The following is a 26506-nucleotide window of genomic DNA, read 5'->3' as shown; positions in this document are numbered from 1 at the left end:
GGTAAGGCAATTTGGTTATTAATGTTGCCCGCCGCGGCATGTTTACTTGGGTTCATTTGATTTTGACTTGTGCATCTGCAGCTAGCATCATGCTTTGAAGTAGGTTCTGCTAAGGACGGGTTTATTGCGCGATGTAGACGGACTCAGATGTAATTACATTGTTTTTAAAATTCCGTGCGCTTAAAACGGTGTCCCCCTGCTAATCATGTAGCCCTAATCATGTGTTGCTTTTACTTTTCGAGTGAAATATCTCTGCAAATGGTATTTCAATGCTGACATGCCAAAAAGATAGCGGAGTCCACATTTGGAAGATGAAGGAAGAGAAGCCTGATGCTTGAAAATAGATCGCTTAATCCACAACGCATATCTGTATTTGAGACATAACCTGCAACTAGTGGGGATGTTTTGGAATGACTGTGCGTAGGGTATTTTTGGCCACAGAACACTAACCCACAGTAGTAGGAGGACTACTGGGTTCGTGGATTTTGTCTGTTGACTGAGCGAAGCATGGTGTTTGCCTTGTGCCATTTCACGTAGCATCTAGCCGCAGTGCCACCTACACTTTCAGGAAATGTTTACATGCCGCTGAGCTATTTTCATGTATGTTAATTCTTAAGGACCTGTCTCTATATTGTGCGTGTTCACACACGGACTGGCCATCGGGAGTAGCGGGAGTTTTCCCGGTGGGCCGGTGGTTCAGTGTGGGCCGGCGGAGAAAAAAAAACAGTTGCGCGCTGGCCTTTAATATGATAAGCAATGTTAACAGTTTCTTAAAGAAACTGTTAACATTGCTTATCATATTAAAGGCCAGCACGCAACTTTTTTTTTTTCCTCCGCCGGCCCACGCTGAACCACCGGCCCACCGGGAAAACTCCCGCTACTCCCAATGGCCAGTCCGTGTGTGTGCGTGTTTAATGTTGGTGTCTTAACAACACACAAGCTTACGTTGTAGTGTGTGTGTGTGAGAGAGAGAGATTTTATCCTTGGCTGGCTACAAGCCAGTGTGGACGTTACGCAGTAATCACTGGTAATACCAGCGCTGGCTCCATCCTCTGTGATCGGAAATGTTGAGCGAGGAGAACGTGAGCCTTGTGCAGGCGATAGGACCTATGCAAAGTACGCGCTTGCACAGTAAATAGTTTTAAGTAAAAGGCGTTTCAGGGTACAACGGGAAGGGTTGACAGGTAGCCTATGAGGCCTGTACTATAAAAATGTGGCCCGGTGCCTCGGGTGTTGATGATCGGGGCTTTAAAAAAAGGTGTATAAATATCGTTTTAAAAATCGCGATATCAATATTTACTGAAAAAATCGTGATATTGATTTTTTTCCAATATCGAGCAGCCCTAGGTGCTACATCCATTAAAGGTGGGTGATTTGGTGGTCAAACTGTGTTACATTATTGTCGGAAACAATAACAATTCCATAACAGTATGGAGGACAAAATGTAAAATTATTGAATCATTTTATTATGTTTTCCAGATGTACCACAGCTCAGATTATGGGAAGAGTTTTGCTAAAAGTGATCATCTCAATAAACACCAGTGTATCCACACAGGAGGGAAGCCATATGACTCTCCACAGTGTGGGAATAGTTTTAATCAACTATCTGATCTCCAGATACACCAGCATTTCCACACAGGAGAGAAGCTGCATCACTGCAGCCAGTGTGGGAAGAGTTTTACTTATCGGAGTAACCTCCAACGGCACAAGCGCATCCACACAGGAGAGAAGCCGCATCACTGTGAACAGTGCGGGAAGAGTTTTACTCGTCAGAGTACTCTCCAACAACACAAGCGTATCCACACAGGAGAGAAACCATATGAGTGCTCACAGTGTGGGGAGAGTTTTACTCGTCAGAGTAATCTCCAGCAGCATGAACGCATCCACACAGGAGAGAAGCCACATCTTTGTGGACAGTGTGGGAAGAGTTTTACTTGCCAGAGGACTCTCCAACAGCATGAGCGCATCCACACAGGAGAGAAGCTGTATCTCTGTGTACAGTGTGGGAAGAGTTTTACTTGTCAGAGTACTCTCCAGCGACACAAGCACATCCACACAGGAGAAAAGCCGTATGAATGCTTGCAGTGTGGGAAGAGTTTTACTCGTCGGAGTAATCTCCAACAACATGAGCGTGTCCACACAGGAGAGAAGCCATATTACTGTGGACAGTGTTGGAAGAGTTTTACTTGGCAGAGTCATCTTCAACAACATCAGCGCATCCACACAGGAGAGAAGCCGTATCACTGTGGACAGTGTGGGAAGAGTTTTACTCAACAGAGTCATCTCAGACAACACCAGCGTATCCACACGGGAGAAAAGCCGCATCACTGTGGACAGTGTGGGAAGAGTTTTACTTGGCAGAGTACTCTCCAGCGACACCAGTGCATTCACACAGGAGAGAAGCCGCATCACTGCTCACAGTGTGGGAAAAGTTTTGGTGAACTGAGTGCCTTCCAGAGCCACCTGCAGAATCATCAAGAACAGAACCCGTATCACTGCGGACAGTGTGGACAGAGATTTACTTCCTTAAAATCATTCAGGAAACACAAGTGCTCAAACATAAGGACATTGGCTCTTGATGTGAATTTGACAAATTAAGATATACATATTTTTACATTTCTTTTTTTAAAGAGAGTTAAAGGGAAATTCTGGTACAAAACTATAATGTTTTATTACTCGTGGCATATTGTATTCTGTTCCATAGGACTGCATTGCTAATTTTTTCTTGATTGAGCAGAATTCATGATTTAAAAAAAAATATATATATATTTATTTTCCTGGTTTCACCTGAATGCTGCAATACTAAGCATGCAGCACATCAATCTGTGTTTAACCAATGGGAATCCCTCCCTCCTGTAATCGACCAGTCTGGACCTCTGAGAGAGTCACATGACTCGGGTTGGGTATTGCTTGAATTTTATTGATTCGGATTCTGCTTATTGATTCCCCATTTCAATTTCAAAATGGTTTAAAAATTACTTGTTTAATATAATAACCAGTAACATAGGCTTCGAAATTATAATAGGATGTTTGGGGGGAAAAAATCAGGGCTAACAGAAATAAGTATGTTTTGTGTGTTTTATATTGATTTATCAAGAAGTGTTTCTTGCTCAATGAATACAGTCCTTTTGTATCATCACATTTTATAGGATACCAGCTGCTTTAAAGGTGCACTGTGTAGGATTTGGGGTGAGATATTAGCAGAAATGGAATGTAGTATTAATAATTGTTTTCAGTAATGTATAATCCCCTGTAACTACGAATTGTTTTTGTAAGCTGAGGACGAGCCCTTCATATCTACATAGGGAGCGATTCTTCTTCCATGGAGCCACCATGTTGCACCACCACGTTTCTCCTGTCGCCCAGGATAGACATTGGTTCTAGAGAGCATTTCTGAAAGTGACTGCTTGAATCCAGAAGGAAACACCGGAAGGAAGACAAAGAGGAGGAATCGCTATTGACTGTCTACTGACTAATCATTTTGAGGATCATACTTATCATTTAGCATGAGAAAAAGCAAGGTAGCATGAATCCTCGTCAAAGATGCAAAAGCACAATGCAAAATGAGATCGGGACATGCGACGACAGAAAATGAGGAAAAACATTGATAGAAATCGATTATGAGGCACAAATGTTTTCAAAGTGATGCTGAAGCTACCCGTTTTCTGCTGGACAGGTAAATTAGCCTACCAATTTAAATGCAATTCTGAATGAATTGTGGTTTGATAGCTTTAGCTAGAACATGGCCATGGGCATAGTTACCCTCACAAGTATCCTCAATGTTGAAAAATATCTAATTGCTCTGAGGATTGTCATTTTACATTAATGTGGTAAGCCTAGAATTAATTTTTTGTTATTTGTGCAACAAAGACCCACTAATGTGACAGATCAGTCCACAGCTGCTGAAAATTATTGCCAATAAAAGTGTAAGGTTAAACAAAAAAGCTTTTGAGCTCATGTCAGAAAGCAACTAACACAGTCAAACGTCACTATTTATAGTCCAGGTGGAAAGTTTTTATTTTTGATTGTTGGTAATTATTAAATCAAAACATTGTGTAGCGCAGCACTTATTTTCTTGATGTTGCTGTTTCTCCAGCTATGAAAGAGGTCCTGCAAGATCAACTCCTATGAAGAGAAAATGGCTCCAGCAGTGTTTAGCATTGGTGATTCCATTGGGATGGACAGGCAAGTCATCACATTGAAATAATTGTGCTGTCCTAATATTTGATTACAAACAAAGTTGCTAGCTTATGGGTTTTCCTTTCAAAGTTTGTGGATATTTACTGTTGAAGCTCCATATGTGTGATGTATAGGCCATGCACTGGTTATTCTTTACAGAGAAGAGCATCTGAATATCATTGCAGAAGCCACAGAAATTCGGGGCATTTAGATACACATTTAAAAAAAACTGTGATTGTAAAGCATTGACCATTTTTATAATGTTGCCATTCTTTCTCACAATACTTTAAACATGTTTAAGGACTGAAGACACCGATGGATGAAGCATTTCAATGGTTATTTTGTCCCATTATCCCTGCAAATAGGTCTTAAGGTGTGCAACAGTACAGGGTTGTCGTCACATTTTTCATTTCAAAATTTGCTACACCGTCTTCTTCCACAGCCATGCCTTTGTGATGTGAGCAGAATGAGGTTTTGCATCATCTTTTTGAAATCTCCCTGGAAAAGATATCTTGAAGGCAGCATATGTTGCTCCAAAACCTCATTGTACTTTTCTGAATTAAAGGGGGCCAGCAGTGAAAAATGAACATAGGCTGGAAATGTTACATACCGTATTTTCCGGACTATACGTCGCTCCGGAGTTTAAGTCGCATCAGGCAAAACATGCATTATGAAGACGAAAAAAACATATATACGTCGCACCGGACTATAAGTCGCACTTTTTTGAAGGGTTATTCTATCCATAGAATCTGTGATTCTATCTGATAAGCGGCGCGTGGTTACTGCGCGACTGCATTGTTTATTTAATAAACGAACAGCTGAGCAGTGATAACGCGCCCTTTGCCCTGTAAGTAGCCTAGTCTGATTATTTTAAATATCTACTACTATCTTTAATACTATCACTATCGTTATTACTAATAGCCTATATTATTATTATAACTAATATTAGTAGCCTATTACTGATGCATTAATCAGTTTGCTTTTAGAATATTTTTACCGGTAGGGCTTATTATCGCCCCATGGCTTTTTCATCTTTGTTATTAAAGCTGTAGTCATCATCGAGGAGTGTCATTCTTCATTTTTGTCGAATTTTATTTCATCAAATCAGAGGCCAAGTAGGCTATAGGTATATCATCTCCAAAGACAGGTACGGTAGTAAAAACAACCGTCTAGTGAAAAAAAAAACAACAACAACCACTCAGAGAAAAAAACAGGCAGAAAGTGCGCCTGCCAGTTAACGTCATATCAGATAAAAACATTAAACGTTATTCAGACCATTAACACCATAACATCAGAGACGAAGAATAAAGTTCATCTTGGAAGGAGAGTTATTTTTAAAAATGCAAAACAAAATCATTTATCATAGCCCAGAGAAAAACTGGCTGAATATGTACCGTAACATCAAGTTATTCAAAATCAGGGCTTAATTTGAGCCGGAACATGACGGAACAAGATCCGTAACCTCCGTTGCCGGATCCGGCAGCTATTTTCATTTCATTCGGTGTTCCGGCAGCTATTTAAATGGATCAGATCACCTCCGTGACCATCACAAAGGGAAAAAAAATCAAACGATAAATTAAATAAGTAAATAAAAATTTTAGTGTTCGGTTTTGATTTTGATATCTGTTGTTGATTTCTCTCCTATGACATCCACAAAATCTATGGGAAAAGGGAAGGGGGGGGGGGGGACATGGGGTGTATACTTCCGCTCAATAGAACACCGGGTTTTTTGTAGCCGTTAGCTTGCGCTGTGGAAAAAATGGCAAAAAAAACAAGAAAGCTTACTAAAATTTTTAAAATGAATTCTCCAACTTGTTTTGTAAACCCTTTATTTCTTAACTATTACTTGAATTGATTGCACTTATGTTTGCTGGCACTGCTTTTAATGAACAGGAGAAAAACAGGGAGGGCTCGGAAAATGACCGCAGGTTGGAATCGAACCCGGGTCCCCGGATTTATGGTATGGCGCCTTACCCACCTGAGCCACGAAGTCCCACTGGCACTGCTTTTAAATACCCTACTTAAATCCTTAAAATGAGTCATTTAACTTATGTCTTGTGTGATCTGATCTCCAATGGTGAAATAAACCGGTTGTGATATGAGTACAGTCTGTTATTTTAGAAGATAAATTTAATATATAATTTAATATATAGCCTAATAAAAAATAATATTTTATAACATATCACGACATATTACTGTCTGTAACTGTTCGTCACTAAAGCGTTTTCTAAGATCATAATGGCTGATATTATTATTATTATTATTTTTTTTTTTTTACACACACAATAAGTGCGTGTGCGTAAAGTTATAGTAAACCACCCCCCGCCTTTTTTTTTTTTTTTTTTTGAGTCGCCGGACCCACCCACCTCCTGCGTTCCGGGACCTCCCACTTCACAAATTAAGCACTGCCTAAAATCATCTCATCTCATCATCTCTAGCCGCTTTATCCTGTTCTACAGGGTCGCAGGCAAGCTGGAGCCTATCCCAGCTGACTACAGGTGAAAGGCAGGGTACACCCTGGACAAGTCGCCAGGTCATCACAGGGCTGACACACAGACAACCATTCACACTCACATTCACACCTACGGTCAATTTAGAGTCACCAGTTAACCTAACCTGCATGTCTTTGGACTGTGGGGGAAACCGGAGCACCCGGAGGAAACCCACGCGGACACGGGGAGAACATGCAAACTCCGCACAGAAAGGCCCTCGCCGGCCACGGGGCTCGAACCCGGACCTTCTTGCTGTGAGGCGACAGTGCTAACCACTACACCACTGTGCCGCCCCACCTAAAATCATTACATAACTTATTTAAATAACTATAGGCCTATCAATAATAAAACACAGGTCAATCAAGTTTATCAAGCTGACGATTTCACTCCAAATCAGCAAATCCATTGAATTCCTCATCCTCAGTGTCGCTTCTGAACAACTCTGCCAACTCCAGAGGCAGACGAAGCGCTGTTTCATCTTCTTCTGCGTGGCTGTCGTCAGACTCAGCATCAGCTCCAGTTATTCCGCGGTAAAAAAAAAAAAACATATACGTCGCACCGGAGTATAAGTCGCATGGCCAGCCGAACCATGAAAAAAAGTGCGACTTATAGTCCGAAAAATACGGTACTTTGCACAAATACATTTTGACCACCCTAGAAGAATAGTCAAAGGCAGGCAAGGGTCGGTCGATCAGTAAACAGAGCAAAATAGAGTAGACTAGAAACGTAGTGGGAAATAGCAATAGCGAGGGTCAAAGAAACACGAAAGCAGGCAGAACAGATAAGGCTTGGCATAACTGGGTAAACTCAGAACGATACTTCGTAGTGAGAGTGTGAGAGAGAGGTTTAAGTAGCTTGGCTGATTTAGATGTGAATGAGAGACAGCTGACTTCAATAAGCTGGTGACAGGGCGCTGTGCTTCTTGGGCGTTGTAGTTTTGAGAAGCCATGTTTGTAGTTTGGTTAGAGCTATCATTCTCAACAGAACCCCCCCGAGGAGCTCCCTCTGGGAGCTTCATTTTTAATGGGGTGCCCTCTCCCCCTTGGTACAGGCTTGTTGGGGTGCTGTGAATGAAACTCCTGTGTGAGCAGTGGATCTAGAATATCTTTGGCTCTTACCCAGCTTCGTTCCTCTGGTCCATAGTCCTCCTAGTCTACCAGATATTCTAACTGCCCACTTCTGTGTCTAGAGTCGAGTATTCTGTTCACCTGGTAGATGGATTCTCCTTCTAGGCTAAGAGGAAAATGATCTTGAGTAGGAGCATTCACAGCCAGAGGACCTTGAATGGCTGGTTTCAGACATGAGACTTGGAAGGTTGGCGCTATACGGCAGTGAGGTGGGAGCTCTAGTTGGTATGAGACTTCATTTATGCATCGGAGTATCTTGTAGGGACCGATGTAGCGTGCCTGAAGCTTCTTGCACATGGGTTCCTTGAGGTCTCTTGTGGACACCCATACTCTGTCTCCAGGAGCAAACTCTGGGTTGTCGCTTCTATGCTTGTCAGCGTACTCCTTATACTTGGCATTTACTCTCTCAATGCATTGGTTAACTTGCTCCCAAATTGCTTGACTTGATGAAAACCACTCCTCAACTGCTTGAACCTGAGTGGGTGCATTGTCCCAGGAGAACAGGGGTGGCTGGTAGCTGAGCATGCACTGAAATGGTGTTAGTTGGATAGCAGAGTGCTTAAGCAAGTTCTGTGCATACTCGGCCCACGGGATTAATTGAGACGAATCAAGTTTGGTCGGGTCAGGGTGTTTCAGGATCGGAGCTGAAGTGAAGGCAGTCATGAATCGATTGAAGGCTTCCTCGGCTGTGAGGTTCCATTGGAGGTGTTTGGGTCCCTTCTTTAACAGGGCCGTTAAGGGAGCAGCAAGCATACTAAAACCCCTGATGAAGCAATGATAGAAGTTGGCGAACCCTAGGAAACGTTGGAGTTCCTTCACTGATGTGGGTACAGGCCAGGACACCTTGGAGGAATCCATGCTGACTGTCTGTACTGATGACATACCCCAAGAAGGAAATTTGATGTCGATGAAACTCGCACTTCTTGGCTTTCACATAGAGGTGGTTCTCCAATAGACATTGGAGAACAGATCTGACATGTCCCAGATGACTCTCCTCATCTGGTGAGTAAATCAGAATATTGTCAAAATAAGCAATGACAAATCTTCCCAGCATGTCCCGAAGCACATCGTTAATGAGACACTGGAAGACACTGGGCGCTGAAGAAAGCCCATACGGCATTACCCGGTACTCAAAATGGCCAGCAGTAGTGCTGAAGGCAGTCTTCCACTCGTCTCCTCCTTTGATTCTGACAAGGTTATATGCGCTGTGCAGATCCAGCTTAGAAAATATCTTGGCAGTTCAAAGTAATTCTAACGCAGATGGGACTAGTGGAAGAGCATAAGGATACTTGACAGAGATCTGGTTGAGTCCTCTGTAATCAAGGTAGGGCCAAAGGCCTCCTCCCTTCGTTTCCACAAGGAAGAACCCTGCCAAAGCTGGTGACTTGGATGGACGCATGTACAGTGGTGCTTGACAGTTTGTGAACCCTTTAGAATTTTTTTTTTAATTTCTGCATGAATATGATCTAAAACATCAGATTTTCACACAAGTCCTCAAAGTAGATAAAGAGAACCCAGTTAAACAAATGAGACAAAAATATTATACTTGGTCATTTATTTATCGAGGAAAATGATCCAATATAACATATCTGAGTGGCAAAAGTCTGTGAAACTTTGCATTCAGTATTTGGTGTGACCCCTTTGTGCAGCAATAACTGCAACTAAACATTTCCGGTAACTGTTGATCAGTCCTGCATACCACTTGGAGGAATTTTAGCCCATTCCTCTGTACAGAACAGCTTCAACTCTGGGATGTTGGTGGGTTTCCTCACATGAACTGCTCACTTCAGGTCCTTCCACAACATTTCAATTGAAAGAAGGTCAGGACTTTGACTTGGCCATTCTAAAACATTAACTTCTTTAACCATTTTTTAGTAGAACAACTTGTGTGTTTAGGGTCGTTGTCTTGCTGCATGACCCACCTTCTCTTGACATTCAGTTCATGGACAGATGTCCTGACATTTTCCTTTAGAATTCGCTGGTATAATTCAGAATTCATTGTTCCATCAATGATGGCAAGCCGTCCTGGCCCAGATGCAGCAAAACGGGCCCAAACCATGATACTACCACCACCATGTTTCACAGATGGGATAAGGTTCTTATGCTGGAATGCAGTGTTTTCCTTTCTCCAAACATAACGCTTCTCATTTAAACCAAAAAGTTCTGTTTTGGTCTCATCCATCCACAAAACATTTTTCCAATAGCCTTCTGGCTTGTCCACATGATCTTTAGCAAACTGCAGATGAGCAGCAATGTTCTTTTTGGAGAGCAGTGGCTTTCTTCTTGCAACCCTGCCAAGCACACCATTGTTGTTCAGTGTTCTCCTGATGGTGGACTCATGAACATTAACATTAGCCAATGTGAGAGAGGCCTTCAGTTGCTTAGAAGTTACCCTGGGGTCCTTTGTGACCTCGCCGACTATTACACGCCTTGCTCTTGAAGTGATCTTTGTTGGTTGACCACTCCTGGGGAGGGTACCAATGGTCTTGAATTTCCTCCATTTGTACACAGTCTCTCTGACTGTGGATTGGTGGACTCCAAACTCTTGAGAGATGGTTTTGTAACCTTTTCCAGCCTGATGAGCATCAACAATGCTTTTTCTGAGGTCCTCAGAAATCTTCTTTGTTTGTGCCATGATACACTTCCACAAACTTGTATTGTGAAGATCAAACTTTGATAGATCCCTGTTCTTTAAATAAAACAGGGTGCCCACTCACACCTGATTGTCATCCCATTGACTGAAAACACCTGACTCTAATTTCACCTTCAAATTAACTGCTAATCCTAGAGGTTCACATACTTTTGCCACTCACAGATGTGTACTATTCAATCATTTTCCTCAATAAATAAATGACCAAGTATAATATTTTTGTTTCATTTGCTTAACTGGGTTCTCTTTATCTACTTTAAGGACTTGTGTGAAAATCTGATGTTTTAGGTCATATTTATGCAGAAATATAGAAAATTCTAAAGGGTTCACAAACTTTCAAGCACCACGGTACTCTTGCTTGAGGGCCTCTTGGATGCAATCCTCCATGGCAGTTTGTTCCTTTTGAGAAAGGGGATAAATACGGCTGTGTGGAGCTGTATCTGGCAGAAGATCGATGGCACAGTCGTCGGGACAATGTGGTGGCAGGCCACAGGCCTTACTTTTACTAAATACTTCTTTGAGGTCAGAATAGCACTCTGGAACATTCTGTTCTGAATCAGGCTATGGACTCTCCACAGAAGTAGAACTGAGACAGAATTGGGGATATGAGAGACAGTTCTGGAAACATGTGGATGACCATTGGAGGATCTCCTTGTTCTGCCAGGAGATTAAAGGGTCATGGAGCTGCAACTATGGATATCCCGGAATGATATCGTGGTTAATGGTGGAAGTGACATAGAGAGAGACGAGTTCAGAGTGGAGTGTTCTCACCTGAATATGAATGGGAGCAGTTCTAATGGTGACCAGGCCATTCCCTATTGGTCCTCCACCGATGGCCCTGATGCTGAGTGGACTTTGCAGAGGGGATGTGAGCAGATCAGACTTCTGGACGATCGAGCCATCGATGAAATTTCCTTCTGCCCCAGAGTCTATAAAGGCAGACAGCACATATGTCGAGAATGCCAGTTTTAGCAAAACAGGTACTTTGAAAGACTGCGAGTTAAAGTTTCTGATTGGACTCACTGGATCAGGGGGAATTTCAGCAGGACTGGCGCAAGATGGATGAACTGGACACTTGGTGATATGATGACCTGAACTCCCACAATAGAAGCAGAGACCCTCTCGTCTCCACCTCTCTCGTTCGGAGCGTTTTAGACGAGTTTGAGAAACTTCCATGGGTGTTGACATATCAGTAGTCTGAACAGGCTTGGTGTCTCCCCTAAGAGAGGGTCAGTTGGAGAGTAGATGATCCAGTCAAATTGCTAGGTCAATGAGGGAATCCAAGGTTAGATGCTCAGCACGGCAGTTTACTTAATATCTCTGGGTGAAGACCTTGATGAAGCACTGCTTTTAGAGCTGGCTCATTCCATCCACTTGCAGCTGCCAGAGTGCAAAAATCCAGAGCATACTCTGCGACTCCCCTGGAACCCTGTGTGATGGTGAGTAAGCTCTCACTGACTTCAATCCCCTCAGGCTCATGATCAAATACTTGCTTGAATAGTTCAAGAAATCGTTCATACGATGTCGTATGCTCCTCTCCCTTCCTCCGTACTGCACTAGCCCACTGTAGCACTTTACCTATGAAAAACGAAAGAAACTTTGCGATCTTACGTTCCTCTGAGATTTTTGGCATGATTGAGAAGTACATGAAGCATTGAAGTAGAAATCCCTTGCAAGTGAGGGCATCACCAGCATATTTCTCCAGAATGGGGAGCAGTGGTGCAGGGCTCGGAGAGGCTTCAGGGCGCATTAGGAGGGCCTGCGATATTACAGCTGCTAGCTGTGCCATCCTGGTGTTGAGGACTGCAAGTATCTGTTGATGTTCTCCCAGGAGGCATTCCTGAGTGTTCAGAGCAGTCTGCTTCGACTCCTCTGCTGCATCCATGTTCGGCGAAGTATCTTGTCAGGGTGCAGGCACTTACGGATGTATATGCAGGGGAGAGCGGGGAAGCAAACTGAAGATGTAGCCAAATAGCAAAACTAGAAGAGTAGTCAAAGGCAGGCAAAGGTCAGTCAATTGGTTAACAGAGCAATCTAGAGTAGACTAGAGATGTAGTGGGGAAATAGCAATAGCGAGGGTCAAAGAAACAGGAAAGCAGGTGGAACAGGCTTGGTATGACTGTGTAAACTCAGAATGATACTTCACAGTGAGTGTGTGTGACAAAAGGGTTTAAGTAGCTTGGCTGATTAGATGTGAATGAGAGACGGCTGACTTCAATAAGCCGGTGACAGGGGGCACTGTGCTTCTTGGGCGTTGTAGTTCTGAGAAGCCATGTTTGTAGTTTGGTTAGAGCTATCACTCAACGCCATCACACACACACACACACCTTCCTAGTATGCAGTGGTTAGTATGCGGACACTGGTTGTCCTTCCTTGGACCACTTTTGATCAGTACTAACCACTGCATACCAGGAACACCCTACAAGATGTGCCATTTTGGAGATGCTCAGACCCAGTCTTCTGGCCATCACAATGTGGCCCTTGTCAAAGTCACTCGGATCCTTACACTTATCCATTTTTCCTGCTTCCAACACATCAACTTCGAGAACTGACTGTTCTCTTGCTGCCTAATATATCCCATCCCTTGACAGGTGCCAATGTAATGAGATAATCAATATAATTCACTTCACCTGTCAGTGATTTTAATGTTATGGCTGATCAGTGTATATTAACAAATTAAATGAAGTTGACCAGACAACATACGAAATATATTGGGGTTTATACTGTCTACAATTAAATACAAGTCAAAGTAAACTTAAAAATAAATGCTTTCTTTTTTTTAATTTGCATTTTCTGTACCATCCCAACTTTTTCTGATTTGGGGTTGTAGCTCTATCCCTAATGAGCAGAGGTGGACAAAGTACACAACTTCATTACTTAAAGGTCATAGGCAACGGTTTTCAATTTATGCACATTTGAAACTTTATATATTAAAAAACCCTCTGTAATTTTCTTCTGGTCCCAAGAAGTATTGTTAATAAGTAATAGTTAAAATAAGTTGGTGCAGATCGCGGCGAATTTCTGTTCGGCGATTTTCGTGACCACTCGGCACGTGACGTCATTTAAGACAAACAAACCGCTTGAAACCCACTTCCGTTTACTTACATGGCCGTTCGGTTTGAGTGCAGACATGCGTTCAGGAATTTCCAAAGAAGAACCATGCCTTATTGTTGTGCAGTGAACTGTAACAACAGGACCGGTTCAGGAAGAAGTTTTTACCTTTTACCAAGAGAGGAGAAGAGGCAGAGAGAGTGGATTGGCCTTTTCCGGAAGAGGAGAAGAGGCGGAGCGAGTGGGTTGGCTTTTTCCGAAAAAGGAGAAGAGGCGGAGCGAGAGGGTTGGCTTTTTCCAAAAAAGAAGAGGCAGAGCGAGTGATTTGGCTTTTTCCGAAAGAGGAGACGAGGCGGAGAGAGTGGATTGTGCGCGTGAAACCAGAGGGTTGGCTTTTTCTGAAACAGGAGAAGAGGTGGAGAGAGTGGACTGTGCGTGTGAAACAAAATCAAGCAGTCAAAGAAGAAATGGACCAGCAACACACAAGCAAAAAGGAGAAGATTGGAGGTAAACGTTATTTACTTTTGCTTGTAATTGACAAGTCAAGAATCCTGTGGGATCCTGTACAATCATTGTGGAAATGAGACAAAGGGATATTTCCTCACTTAGAGTAGGCTATAAATAGTATAATGCCACGGATGGCAGGCTAATGTGGCCTACCAGCGCACTGTCCAGTAATCGTTCCCTATATCCACTAGGGAGGGCGGTTTAATTATTCTTCAAAAGGGCTCTTATTTAGCATTACGACGAAAGTAGGAATTTATCATAACTACCAGGATAAATCGTTTGGGCGCGAGTCTTGTTGAGGTCCAGGGTCACCGCGATCAGAGTCGGCTGAGTCGCTGTCCGATTCCAAGGTCGCATGGTCAAACCAGTGAGCCACATTCACCGATTGCTTCGCACCGGCTATAGGTTCATACATGTATGGTTTCACCTCTCGATATTCAATTTGGAGACTTCCTACTTCAAAATCGCTATCGCTTTCAGACATTTTACACAACCTCTCACAACCAAAGTCTGTACATGTGTGCTCGGTTCGCAAGTAAACACAGAACTGTTCCCAGTCTGTTTGGCTTAAATGACGTCACGAAGACTGTCCCCTGGCGGTGAAAGTGCGCATAAGTGAGATGTAAACAAACCTTCAGAAATTGGGCAAAACAGTATATTTTAACTGTTTTATTCAATTTTAGGGTGCAAATTAGACACCAGGAAGATTGAATTCGCTTTTTGGGTCGTTCTTCTAGACAATAAAGTTGATATTCTACATTTCACCTCCAACCATTGCCTGTGACCTTTAAGTCAAAGTACAGATCCCACTGGTCAAATGTTACTCCAGTACAAGCAAAAGTTGTACAGTCAAATTTTTACTTCAGTTAAAGTACTGAAGTATTTGCTTTTAAGAATACTTAAGTATTAAAAGTACATTTTCTGTCAACATGTTGTATTATTGTCACTATGCTTACAAAACCAAATTCCTCTGAAGTACCCAACTGGATCTACTGACTAACTTGTAGAACCTGTAAAGTGAACACCTGGTAGAATGTTACAAAAGTAAACACAACTGAACTGAAAAAGAGCCATTGTCATTTAATTTTTTTTTAATTGTACCACTCGCCCTGTGATGACCTGGCGACTTGTCCAGGGTATACCCCGCCTTTTGCCCGTAGTCAGCTGGGATAGGCTCCAGCTTGCCTGCGACCCTGTCGAACAGGATAAAGCGGCTAGAGATAATGAGATTGTACCACTCCTCCCCACCCCCACAAAGCAGCATGGTAGTGTTCTGACACAGCTCTGGCAGTGTGTGCACACATGTATGTGTACGTTAATCAGGAAGACAGTGGAATAGCTGTAAATGCAGTTTGCTCAGAAAATAAAAATGACGATCCAACCTGCTTAAAACCCAGGTCCACATGTCAAGCTTAATAACTGCCCAACAGCAACACTGCTTTAATCAAGACAAAAAAAAGAACATCATCCGACATCAAAACAAAAAATTCCAGCAATTTATTGTGACTGACTAGTACAATACTTTCAATCTCACAGGTCTCATGTGTGTGTGCACGCGCGCACATACGTGTAATTGTATATATTCATACACGTATGAATCTGCCTGTGGACTCATGGTGGTTTAATGTTAAGCTAGCTAGTCAGTGACGCTCCACCTGACATGTTAGCAAATTCTTTTCAAACTCAAAATCATATTGTGTAGCTAACGTTATTAGAAAAGCTTTCAGAAAATATTTCTGAAAGGACTTCAGATAAGTTAACGTTATTCATGGTAGCATAACTCCGTTTTTACATGCTAATAACAGTGTCAAAGTTAACTACCTATGTATTAACGTTAGCCATGGACAAGGCTATGGCAACTTGGCGGGCAAATCCATAGAAAGTCATTTGACTAACCAGACTGCATAGCTATTGCAACATTATCGCTAGCACAGACAACTTCATTACAAGCTTTCTCTTGGAACAAAACATTTACATACCTCAATATGCTTCCACAGGTTGGACGTCGAGTTTTTGTGGGCTGTAATATGCTCCATTTTAGGTAAACAGAGTAAACATTTAAAACAAAATGACACTTTATTCCTTTCAGGAAACTGAAACATGGGTTCGAGGTATGGCCATGGGTGCATGCATTCCCCAGAAGAACTGCCTCCTTTTATTCTGCCATCAGCTGATCGTGTTCAAATAATGCTGCTGAGAAATCACTGAACTTGATTTTATAGTCTATGGATGTGACATGACCCTGATGACTACTGATAGGCTCTTAGTGTCACCTGCGGAAAAAAAACAATCATGTTTTCGAAAAGAAAAAGCAAACATCCACTTTCAAAACTACTTCATAATAACGAGTAACGAGGACCTTGATAGAAATGTAGTGAAGTAAAAAGTATGATATTTTTCTTTCAAATGTAGTGAAGTTAAAGTCATAAGTTGCCAAAAAAATAATACTCAAGTAAAGTACAGATACTCAAAAAGTGTACGTAAGTACAGTACTCCAGTAAATGTACTTCGTTACTATCCACCTCTGCTAATGAGCAAGCCAGAGGTGATGTGGCAAAACTCCAAGATGACATGAAGAATAAATCTTGAGAAGAACCAGACTTGAATGGGAACCCATCCTCATCTGAGTGACACTGTCACTCAGATTTATAAGTGTGTGATTTATAAGTAACTCACTTCCAAAACTGTCCCCTGTATTGTCAAATAGTGGAATTGTGTAGCCAGGAAATTCACTATAGTTTTAGCATTAATTTTATCTTGTTGATGTTATCAACTATTCACTGATTTGAGAATTGAGTGCAAAACTCTTTATGGCAATTGCAGCCCTAGTCCTAAGCCATTGTAGCAAAACTGTATTAACTGCAGTCCAAACCCATCTTCATGGGTTTAGTCTATCTTTAGGCTGTACATATGGGGCCATCCTCTGCAGGAGCAAAGTGATGAGAACTCCAACCAGAAGTAGGGCATAAAAAGTGGATCAGGGACTTTACATATGGGGCCCATCCTCCACAGGAGTGAGGTGACGAGAACTCCTGACAAAAGTAGGGCATCATAATGGATCAGGCAGGGAGAGAGAGATTGAGATTGTTGGAAAAGCTCATTGTCACATAATGGTTAAGAACAGTATGTGTTGAAGGCAAGCAAGAGTAGAGCAGCTATGACAATGTAACTAAAAGGGAGCGCCAGAAGGGTCTTATTCCATGTGAAATCATCTAGAGGCTTCCAGGTTACCCCCTCAGAATTCTTTGAAAAAAAAATTCACTGATATACCTATGCTATACTTATAGAAAAATCCCAAATATCAGGTTAATATCTCCAATCATTGTCTACTACAGCTTGTCAAATGCTCCTCCACTATTCTATGTACAAAGTTTGTTTTTGGTCCCTATGGCTACTTTTTTCTCTAGAATCAGAAAATAGTCATATTAGGTATATCTATTGTTCCATTGTGAGGCCCCAAAATCAACCAAAAACTCAAAATAAAAAAATAAATACATAAATAAAATTGACACTTTTTATTTTCATAGGTCAGAAAGTATGATTTTGAGTTTTCAGTTGATTTTGGAGCCTCAAAGTAGAACAACCAAGAGGGACACATCCAATATGACCTTATTTTCTGATTGGAGAGAAAAATTAAGCCTGAGACACCAAAAATGAACATTTGTACATAGAATAGTGGAAGCCCAAAATCAGATGACAATGGTATTGGCTGAAAATTAAAAGCATATTAAAAATTTGGCAAGTTGTCATAAGCTATTGGAGATATTGTCCTGGTGTTTTTTTTTCCATAAGTCTAGCGTGTGTGTGTGTGTGTGTGTGTGTGTCCCAATAATTCTGAGGGAATGCCCTGGGAAATTTTTCTAAATCTGGATGATTTCACATGGAATGACACAGAAAGGAGCAGACATGATGGCACCCTGGGATATAATGTGGCCAGCTACTCCAAACAACAAACTTAATGAACATGATTTCCGGGAAGGGAAAAAAAGCAACCCATTAACAAAAGGCTTGACTAAACAAATATTTCCAGCCTAGGCTTGGTCACAAAAGTGGCTATTTATTACATCAGGGCTTTTGAACCACGTGCTGTCAGTCAAAGTCCTTCCCGCACCATTCATGGCATGTTTGGCGGCACTGATCTCCATTTCCTAGCCCTCGGCCTCTCACCTATATTACATAGCTAGGGTTACAGTGGGGGGCTAGTCCTCTGGTAATCGCAAGAGTTTGACTCCCCACTCACATCTGTATTGCAGTGTGCCTTGCCAGATGGCAGTAGGCACCATTTTTATGATGGTCTTTGGTATGACCCGACCATGAGTAGAACTCAAATCTCCCGATCAAGAGGCAGGGACACTAACCACTAGGCCACTCGCTGGTCATGTGCTGTTGGTAGCCAAGAGTATACATGTTTTGTTGTCTTTGTTAGGAATGAAAAGTTGATTCACTGATTAGCTGCTTCTCTCTGGCTGAAGGTGTGTTAGTCAAAGAAAGCATCCGGTATAGTCTTTGGTTGGGATGAAAATCTGCATGCTCTCAGCCCTCAATGGAATATGGTTCAATAACCATGTCTTGAATTAATATGTATGTTTTGTTTTTTGTCCTGAAGACAGCAAAGATAAATGGATAAAAGGACAGTCCAACTCCTCAGCTGGCTGAAAGACATCGTCATCCATTTTTGGTGGTGTTGTAAGACAGCTGACACAGCTGAGCAGTTTCTTGTAAGCACATCATTTATATGCATTTCTCTTTAAGTTAATTCATTTCCAAAAGAATAAAAATTTTACAGTTCTGTTTTAGCAAGCAATTAATTACCATGTCTGTGACATTCACATCTGGACTATGGAAAGCTGTCACCATGTGTACCTGGAATAAATGGATGGAAAGGAGTGAGAGAGAGACTCCAAGTGCCACAAAGCTTGAATGGACAGAGTTCTCAATCAGTGTTGGCAGAAGGATGTACATGAATATGTGCACTTTAGGTAAATATGCAGTACCAGTCAAAAGTTTGGACACACCTTTTAATTCAATGGATTTTCTTTATTTTTATTAATTAAGACACGTCATAAAGTAATAATGGATAATTATTTACAGTACTAGTGCACCCCCTTTTATTTATTTATTTATTTTTTTAAAAACACGTTTTATATTCAAGTGATCATTTGCATGCACACTCAAGGTTGTATAATGAATAACTGATAATGGTTGACATTTGTGTAACTGTGCAATTGTGGAAGGGAAACAGGCAAGTAAAACAGCCCGCCTGTCCCTGTCTCTTTAGTCTCTCAAACCCTGCTGTGTCAGTGTTTTATCTGAAAATTTTAAAATATACCCAAATTAAAAATAGTATTTAATGTGAGCATTGTCAATATTATTTTTTCACACAAAATATAGCTGTCACACAGTATCACGTCATTTCTACCAGAACAATGTAATTTTCCTCAAAAAGGTCTGTATGGGGGGGTTGTTTAGGTAGTTGCTATGGAAATGGACAGTGATGACAGAGCATATGTCTGATATGGGGGAGATGCACATCTTTATATACAGCTATTGAACAAATATCAAGGTGAATATTGCTTGGGCAGAAAATATTTTTACTGGATGTCTTTTCCAAACATGCTGTACCTTCATGGATGTTTGTAAGAGGATAGATTTTTTTTTTAAGTTAAACAAGTGTATTTTGTGTGTATCATATGCTAACTATCAATTTACAGCTAATATGTCAAGCTACCTCACAGTTGTTTTTTGTTCACAAAATACTGTAGAAATGTCATTTCCACCACACTTCCCTCTGTGGTATAAACGACATCTATGTTGATAAGGTACAAGTAATATGGATTGCAAAAATAGATGTCATACTATGTTTATATCTTAAATAAAATTAATTTTATTTAATTTCATGTTCATTGTCATTTGCACAGCATTCTGTCATTTCAATCACCACACACAATTAAAAAAAAAAAGTTCTAACCATACATTAAACATTTCACAATTTGTGGGATTATACTCAAATTAATGTAGTAATGCAACCTATTTCAAAACAGGATCTGTCAGAGCCAACATTATATTTCAGATTGTGTTAGATCTATACATTAAGCCTTTGGTTTAATTGTGGTAGATATGCAATCAGCCATTTAATTCACAAATGTATAATTTAAAAAGGTATCATCTGGTAAAACTAGTTCAGAAAATATTCATATATCATTATGGGGTGAAATGATATTTTAAAATAATAGTTATATTTAGACATAGTGGAAATGACACTTGTTCATTAAGAAGAAAAAAAATGTCAAATTATCTTGTAATGGCAGTGTGTCCTCTCTTCGGCCTTGAAACTAGACAAATTAGATAAACTTATGAGACTGTGAAAAGTGTGATTTGAACAGGTATTTTTTTTCTACAAGTTCACAAGGCCAAAAATGCTCCTAGTTGATGAAACCCCCATAAATGTAGAAAATATTGATAAGAACAGGTATAATAATACAACCCCGATTCCAAAAAAGTTGGGACAAAGTACAAATTGTAAATAAAAATGGAATGCAATAATTTACAAATCTCAAAAACTGATATTGTATTCACAATAGAACATAGACAACATATCAAATGTCGAAAGCGAGACATTTTGAAATTTCATGCCAAATATTGGCTCGTGAAATTTCATGACAGCAACACATCTCAAAGTTGGGACAGGGGCAATAAGAAGCTGGAAAAGTTAAAGGTACAAAAAAGGAACAGCTGGAGGACCAAATTGCAACTCATTAGGTCAATTGGCAATAGGTCATTAACATGACTGGGTATAAAAAGAGCATCTTGGAGTGGCAGCAGCTCTCAGAAGTAAAGATGGGAAGAGGATCACCAATCCCCCTAATTCTGCGCCGACAAATAGTGGAGCAATATCAGAAAGGAGTTCGACAGTGTAAAATTGCAAAGAGTTTGAACATATCATCATCTACAGTGCATAATATCATCAAAAGATTCAGAGAATCTGGAAGAATCTCTGTGCGTAAGGGTCAAGGCCGGAAAACCATACCGGGTGCCCGTGATCTTCGGGCCCTTAGACGGCACTGCATCACATACAGGCATGCTTCTGTATTGGAAATCACAAAATGGGCTCAGGAATATTTCCAGAGAACATTATCTGTGAACACAATTCACCGTGCCATCCGTCGTTGCCAGCTAAAACTCTATAGTTCAAAGAAGAAGCCGTATCTAAACATGATCCAGAAGCGCAGACGTCTTCTCTGGGCCAAGGCTCATTTAAAATGGACTGTGGCAAAGTGGAAAACTGTTCTGTGGTCAGACAAATCAAAATTTGAAGTTCTTTATAGAAATCAGGGACGCTGTGTCATTCGGACTAAAGAGGAGAAGGACGACCCAAGTTGTTCTCAGCGCTCAGTTCAGAAGCCTGCATCTCTGATGGTATGGGGTTGCATTAGTGCGTGTGGCATGGGCAGCTTACACATCTGGAAAGACACCATCAATGCTGAAAGGTATATCCAGGTTCTAGAGCAACATATGCTCCCATCCAGATGACGTCTCTTTCAGGGAAGACCTTGCATTTTCCAACATGACAATACCAAACCACATACTGCATCAATTACAGCATCATGGCTGCGTAGAAGAAGGGTCCGGGTACTGAACTGGCCAGCCTGCACTCCAGATCTTTCACCCATAGAAAACATTTGGCGCATCATAAAACGGAAGATACAACAAAAAAGACCTAAGACAGTTGAGCAACTAGAATCCTACATTAGACAAAAATGGGTTAACATTCCTATCCCTAAACTTGAGCAACTTGTCTCCTCAGTCCCCAGACGTTTACAGACTGTTGTAAAGAGAAAAGGGGATGTCTCACAGTGGTAAACATGGCCTTGTCCCAACTTTTTTGAGATGTGGTGTTGTCATGAAATTTAAAAAATCACCTAATTTTTCTCTTTAAATGATACATTTTCTCAGTTTAAACATTTGATATGTCATCTATGTTCTATTCTGAATAAAATATGGAATTTTGAAACTTCCACATCATTGCATTCCGTTTTTATTTACAATTTGTACTTTGTCCCAACTTTTTTGGAATCGGGGTTATATGTAGCCTCGAAAAATAAGTCTACCCAATTAATTCCATTACTTATTATTTACAGGCCCCCTTACTAATTTGAGGTCGGACAACTTAAGTGGCAAAAAAGACCTAAGACAGTTGAGCAACTAGAATCCTACATTAGACAAGAATGGTGGTGATGCCCTTTATTGTCACTAGTCACATGTACCAGCGAAATTAGCCATCAACCTGTCCGTACATATACAACATACAATTGACATAGGGTAGACAGGACAGGAAGACAGGGATAAAGATAAAAAGGAAACACAACATGAGGAGAGATAAGGAAAAAAAAAGAAACCCCCCCCCCACTATGCTCCTGTCAGGAGTACAGTGTGGGAACATTTAAAAAACCTTTGCATAAGCACACAAGTACACTTTAAACACAGGACTTGAGGAGGGGAATCAGGGGTAAGGGGGGGAGGGGAGGAGGTAATCCAGCACAAGCAAGCAGCCGTCTGCTCCTGCAGCCATGAAGGCGCTGGTCACGCACCCGCTTGTCACACTGGGGGTTAAAAAAATGGGTTAACATTCCTATCCCTAAACTTGAACAACTTGTCTCCTCAGTCCCCAGACGTTTACAGACTGTTGTAAAGAGAAAAGGGGATGTCTCACAGTGGTAAACATGGCCTTGTCCCAACTTTGAGATGTGTTGTTGTCATGAAATTTAAAATCACCTAATTTTTCTCTTTAAATGATACATTTTCTCAGTTTAAACATTTGATATGTCATCTATGTTCTATTCTGAATAAAATATGGAATTTTGAAACTTCCACATCATTGCATTCTGTTTTTATTTACAATTTGTACTTTGTCCCAACTTTTTTGGAATCGGGGTTGTACTAACAGTATGAATAAACTATCATTGAGATGGTCAATGACGGTGTAGTACACTCCAGCCCCGTCTAGTCCAGAAGGAACGATCTAAAGTGGCCCACTTTGCGCAATAAATGTTGCAAGCTATACACACTATGCAAGGTTAGTCAAAATTATGTTAACTTTTCTTCTTCTTTCTTTCTTTCTTTCTTTCTTTCTTTCTTTCTTTCTTTCTTTCTTTCTTTCTTTCTTCTTTTGGTTGTCCATCAGTCCGATGTTGACGTTGTTCTCTTATGGTTGACTACTTCTGCTGTGGGCTTGGAGGTGGCTCAGCAGCCCAATCCTCGAGCGGCAGGTGCAGGGACAGTGAGGGCAGGGGAACTGTCCAGGGTAGTTCGGCTCCACAATTGAGGCCTTCTTTCTTCTTGTTCTTGCGTCGGTGATGTCTTCCCGTCTTTTTTCTTCAAAATTGAGCTGGGCTCGCCGTGTTAGTGTGCGCCAGTTTGATCTGTCTAGCGCTTGTTGTTCTAGCTGTTTTGGGGCGATTCCAGCGTGTGCAAGGTTGGCCTTTACACAGTCTTTGTAGCGTTTTCGTGGCCTGCCTTGGTTTCGCTTGCCTGAGCACAGTTCTCCAAACAGCAGCTGTTTGGGTAGCCAATGATTTTCCATTCGAACAACATGTCCTACCCATCGGAGTTGGTTTTTCAATATCATGGCTTTGATGCTGGTGGACTCGGCTCAGTCAAGGACTTCGAGGTTTGTAACCTGGTCCTGCCAGTGAATGTTCAGAATGGACCTGAGGCTGCGCATGTGGAAACGCTCTAGCTGCTTAAGGTGTCGTCTGTACAGGGTCCACGACTCACATCCGTAGAGGAGGCTGGTGAGGACCATGGCCCTGTATACCTTGAGCTTGGTGGAGAGCTTGATGCTGTGCTGGTTCAGGACGTGTGCACGGAGGCGACCAAGTGCTTGGCTGGCCTTGCAGATCCTGGTGCTGATCTCTTTATCCAGGCTGCCGTCATTGCTGATGGTGCTGCCGAGATACTTGAACTCATCCACCATCTTCAGTTGGGTTCCCTCGATGGAGATGGAGGGGAGGTGGGAGGTGGAGGCAGGCACTGGTTGGAACAGGACATCCGTCTTGCCGAGGCTGATGGTGAGACCAAAGAGATGGGAGGCTTCTGCGAACTTGTTTACGATGAGCTGGAGGTCAGACTCCTTGTGGGCCATGAGAGTACAATCATCAGCAAACAGAGCTTCCAGGACAATCTTCTTCACAGTCTTGGTCTTAGCGCTCAGTCGGCAGAGGTCGAACATGGATCAATCGAGCCTGTATCATCGGTACACCCCGAGGTCCAGGTCCCTGACGGCATGGCTGAGTATGCAGGTGAAAAACAGGTTGAAGAGGACTGGGGCCAGCACGCACCCCTGTTTTGACACCATTGCTGATGTCGAGCGGCTCCGATACCTCTCCGCCTGAGAGAACCTGCCCGGTCATGTCGTCATGGAACTGGCATATGAGGCTCACAAACTTGTCCGGGCATCCGAGCTTGGACAGGATGATCCAGAGGGCCTCCCTGTTCACTGTGTCGAAAGCCTTCATCAGGTCTATAAAGACTGCATACAGGTCCATATTCTGCTTGAAGCATTTCTCCTGTACCTGGCAGACAGTGAATATCATGTCTATGGTGCTGCAGTTTGGATGGAATCCACACTGCATCTCGGGCAAGTTTCCTTCTGAGATGTTGGTGATCAGGCGATTGAGGATGACCTGAGCCAGGACCTTCCCAGCAATGGAGAGGAGGGAGATGCCCCAGTAGTTGCTGCAATGAATCTTGCTGCCCTTATTCTGAAACAGGGAGACGACTGTGGCATCCCTAAAGTCTTTGGGCAGGTCGTCTTCTTCCCAGATGCTGGTGAGGAGTGAGTAGAAGGCTTCTAGGGCCACGGGACTGGCAGATTTGAAGATCTCTGCTGGGATTCCTGTCTTCATCGTTCTCATCGAACCACTCCTGGTGCACTCGTTTCCTGGGGCCCATGGTGGTCTATGCTGACTCTGTCACCAGTGATCTGAACTGCTCCCACTTTTGTGTTGGGCAGCCGGTCAAAGGTCCATGGGCAGTCAGTCGGTCGTCCAGGTCATCCGCAAACTCGCTGCATCGCCACGGTTGTTCGAGCTTGGCGACATTGAACGCTGGCCTGATGACTTCCACGTCTTGCGGTGTGTCAAGGCGATGTGTAGGGACAGGGTGGACCTGACTAGACGATGATCCATCCAGCACTCAGCTCCGCGCATAGCCTTGGTGATCCTGACATCATGGATGTCTCTCTGGCGGCAGATGCCAAAGTGTATCAGATGCCATTGCTTGGATCTTGGGTGCATCCACGTTGTCTTGTTTGTCTGCTTGCCGCAACAGCATGTTTGTGATGGTTAGGTGGTACTCTGCACAAAGACTAAGGAGCATCAGACCATTGGAGTTTAGTTTTCCTGTGCCGTGTGGTCCTAGCACGCCTTTCCAATTTCTGCAGTCTGCTCCAACTCTGGCGTTGAAGTCGCCTAACAAGATGAGTTTGTCGCTGGAAGGGGTGTCCTTCACAAGGGCACTGAGGTCTTCGTAGAAGGCTTCCTTCACTTCATCGCTGCTGGTAAGAATGGGGGCGTATGCGCTGATGATGGTAATGTGCCGGGTACGGTTGAGGGGGAAACGAAGTTTCATCAGACGTTCATTCACTGACATTGGTAGATCAGGTAATTGCTTGAGAAGTGATGTTTTGATAGCCAGTCCTACGCCATGAATTCTTTCTTCATCTTTGGCCTTGCCTTTCCAGAAGAAGGTGTAGCCGCCTTTTAGTTCAGCAACAGATCCTTCTTCAGCTAGTCTGGTTTCGCTGAGGGCCGCGATCTCAATGCAGTAGCGGGCCAGTTCCCTTGCAATGAGGACTGTTCTTCTCTCGGGCCTTGAGGAGGCCTCTCTATCCATGAGAGTGCGTACATTCCACGCACCGAGAATCAGTTTCTTCTTTCTTTGGTTTTGACCGCTTGAGAGGTAGAACTGCCAGCCGCGGTTTGCTGGCCAGTTGGATGGGACAAGCATTTGGTTGGGACACCTTTTCTAGTCCCCTCTCTCATATGAGGGTGAGCAGAGCTGTCCTGAAGAGGCTGCTCAGTCGCCTGGGGGAACGCCGAACTCCACTGTTGTCCCGGGGTCAGAAGGAGAGCGACTCTTGCCGCCTACGTGCAGGGTCCGAACTACAACTCCCAGTGGTCACCTCCACCTGTTGCTTCGCCCGTTCCCCATCACCACAGGACTTTATTGGGGGGGGGGGTTTGGAATTACACATGAGGAAACACCTGTGCGGGAGGAGTTTAAAGTGGGAAAGTCGATGCACAGGGGCGATCCCACTCTCTCGGCCTCAGAAGCCAGGATCCGGTGGTACGGAGAAACCGTCACGACCAGGGACTTCGTCAGCTGCAGTGGATGACCACGATGTCTCTAGTGCCTTGTCGTGCTCTTGGTGCTCCACGGCGCTTGCTGTCAACGCCCTCATGACCGTTAGGACAAAGATGACCTCATCTGCTCACTCCGCC

General features: G+C 42.6%; 1 long non-coding RNA gene and 1 pseudogene across 2 annotated transcripts; both read left to right on the top strand.

Annotated features, from left to right (window-relative positions):
- The window catches only part of LOC132881668 (zinc finger protein 850-like), a 99988-nt pseudogene that overhangs the window by 31018 nt on the left and 42464 nt on the right, over window positions 1-26506 (top strand).
- On the top strand, window positions 18616-19898 carry LOC132881696 (uncharacterized). 2 transcript variants are annotated; one of them, XR_009654068.1, is made up of 2 exons: window positions 18616-18724; window positions 18804-19898. It is a non-coding gene; the product is annotated as an uncharacterized LOC132881696 (long non-coding RNA). The 2 variants fall into 2 exon arrangements; XR_009654066.1 differs by having other exon boundaries at window positions 18793-19898.

The sequence above is a fragment of the Neoarius graeffei genome, chromosome 1 (genome assembly GCF_027579695.1).
Source record: "Neoarius graeffei isolate fNeoGra1 chromosome 1, fNeoGra1.pri, whole genome shotgun sequence".
In the NCBI taxonomy this organism is placed as follows: domain Eukaryota; kingdom Metazoa; phylum Chordata; class Actinopteri; order Siluriformes; family Ariidae; genus Neoarius; species Neoarius graeffei.
This window is presented reverse-complemented; position numbering and strand designations above follow the sequence as displayed.